Source organism: Pinus tabuliformis, chromosome J, assembly GCF_031772625.1.
Source record: "Pinus tabuliformis cultivar Carrire ecotype Pingquan chromosome J, CPIR1, whole genome shotgun sequence".
Taxonomy (NCBI): domain Eukaryota; kingdom Viridiplantae; phylum Streptophyta; class Pinopsida; order Pinales; family Pinaceae; genus Pinus; species Pinus tabuliformis.
This window is the reverse complement of record NC_142295.1, coordinates 426,343,271-426,345,860: the sequence shown is the minus strand read 5'-3', so window position 1 is coordinate 426,345,860 and position 2,590 is coordinate 426,343,271. Positions and strand designations below refer to the sequence as shown.

Sequence of the window (2,590 nt, the reverse complement as noted above, 5' to 3'; positions counted from 1 at the left end):
ACAGAATTTGTAATAATGTGTTGGAGCACAATTGGCAAAGAATATTGCAAAGAGGATTTCATCAGATGGTGGCAGTGCACTCATCATTGATTATGGACAAAATGGAATAATTTCAGACACCTTACAGGCCATAAGGAAGCACAAATTTGTTCATATTTTAGTTGACCCAGGAAATGCAGACCTTAGTGCTTATGTTGATTTTGCTTATGTAAAACAAATCATGGAAGAAATGGCAGGTTCATGTCTTCGATCAACATGGAGTGATTGCAGAGTTTAGAGGGCGAAAAACTGTGTTTGCATACCTGTGGCAGTATTACAGATGTGCGCTACGCATCAGGTTGGGCGCACTACGCATTCAGGGCGCGCTACGCATCAGGCAACAATTCTCAGTGTAATTTTACACGCGCGCTACGCATCAGGAGTGTGCGGCGCGTTGGGTGAGGCGCGCTACGCGTTGAAGTTTATGCCCAGAACTTTGCCAGAAATCACTAAAACGCACTAGACTTGTTCTCTGAATCATGTGATAGAATACATCGAGCCATTGAGGGACTCTTTGAAACTCCTCAGAATAATTTACGGATATTCTTGAAAAGTTCTTTGGCATATTGATAGAGCATTATGCTCATGTTAAACATATGAGTGTAGAGGGCGAGACTAAATCTTCTGTTTTACATTTATCTACGGATGAGGTGAAAGATCAAACATACTTTCTTTCTCACCTTTCACAGGAACAACTGAGAAAGCTACTATTTCCTCTTGGCTGTATGTCAAAGGAAGAAGTGCACAATCTTGCTGCTGAAAATGGGTCTTCCAAATAAAGATCGGAAAGATTCGCAAGGACTGTGTTTTCTAGGCAAAGTGAAGTTCAGTGAATTTGTGGCAAGACATATTGGTGAGATGGAAGGTATGCTTTAGAGGCAGAGACAGGGGATTTTCTTGGGAAGCACAGAAGATTTTGGTTTTATACAATTGGGCAGCGTCAAGGTCTTCGACTTGTCGGAGGATCATGGTGCTACTCCAGAGGATCTTGAAAATCTACAATTTTAGCTTTACATTGTCCTTGGTGAATGGTTTGGTGTTAGCGGAATAAATGGCTTCCATATTTTTTATAATAGTAGCATTTCCATGCACTATTATAGCGATTTCATTGGCAAAATGGCATATTTACAGACATCTCTTGAACTACACAGAGCCAACATATCAATGATATATTGTTCGCATTATTTTCATAGTGTCGGTATATGCGACAATGTCATTCATGTCTCTGGTGATGGGCGATAAATCAATTTACTTTAATTCGATTCGGGAAATATATGAGGCATGGGTCATATATAATTTTCTTTCTCTATGTCTAATATGGGTGGATGGTCCTGGTGCTGTAATCACAAGCTTAAGTGGCCGAGTATTGAAGCCATCATAGAATCTGATGACATGTTGTATTCCTCCTATTTCTCTTGATGGGCGTTTCATTCGACGTTGTAAGCAGGGTGCATTGCAATTTGTCATTCTAAAGCCCATACTTGTTGCAATTACATTTATTTTGTATGCAAAAGGAAAGTACGAGGATGGAAATTTCAGTGCCAAGAAAGCCTACCTATATGTGACTATCATTTACACTATATCATACTCTTTGGCATTGTATGCATTGCTTTTATTTTATGTGGCCTGCAGAGATCTGCTTCAGCCATTCGATCCAGTTCCAAAGTTTGTAATCATCAAATCTGTTGGCAGGGAGTGCTAGTTTTTCTTGCAGCAAAGTCTGGCATGATTAAAAGTGTAGAAGATGCTGCTGATATTGAGAACTTTGTCTCGAGATGGCTATTGCTGCGGTGGGACATTTGTATGCATTCCCTTATAAAGTGTATGCTGAAGCAAACATAGGTGCATCTAGTGGTTTAACTAGGAGCCTTGGCCATGCTTTGAAGTTCAATGATTTTTCCCATGACACAGTACATCAGTTTGCCCCAATGTATCATGATTATATCCTTTACAACAATGAAGGTGAAGAAGGGACTTGCAGCAAAACAATATGTAGCTTTTTACAAGGGAAAAATTTGTTTAGGGTCGGGGATTATTATTGATTCTTGGGGAGATCATAATTTCCCAGTTTTCTCTAAGGCTCTTGAGATTGCAAGAATGAAAGACAAATCTGAACTAACGGAGCCGGTTAAAATAAAAAATCTTTCTGATAACCATTCCAAGATGAAACCCAACAATGGGAAGATTATCAGAGAAGTGGAGGATCTGTATTCTGTGATGTGGCAGTCAATTGCAAATACTCCGACATTCGATCCGTCTTCAAAATACATGCAGTGGATTTACTCCAGATTATCAAGATCTTTTTCTAATTTCGGTAAAATGGCCAATGCATTTCCAGAAATTTGGGGGCAGTTGTAATTTCCAGAATGTGCAAAGTGGCAGAGAACAAGATCCGATTGCCTATGTTTGTCTTCAGTAATGGGATTGACACCTGTAAATGCCACCTCTTCATCAGTTATCAACAGATTCGAGTAGAAAATGGAGCGCTTTTCTATCTTCAGAAACGCTGATTGGCTCTTAGTTTTGGTTGTTTAATAATGATAAAAAAAAT

General features: G+C 39.4%; 1 pseudogene; it reads left to right on the top strand.

Annotated features, from left to right (window-relative positions):
* The first annotated feature begins 1,084 nt into the window (after nucleotides 1–1,084).
* On the top strand, nucleotides 1,085–2,081 carry LOC149227643 (uncharacterized; annotated as a pseudogene).
* The last annotated feature ends 509 nt before the right edge of the window (nucleotides 2,082–2,590 follow it).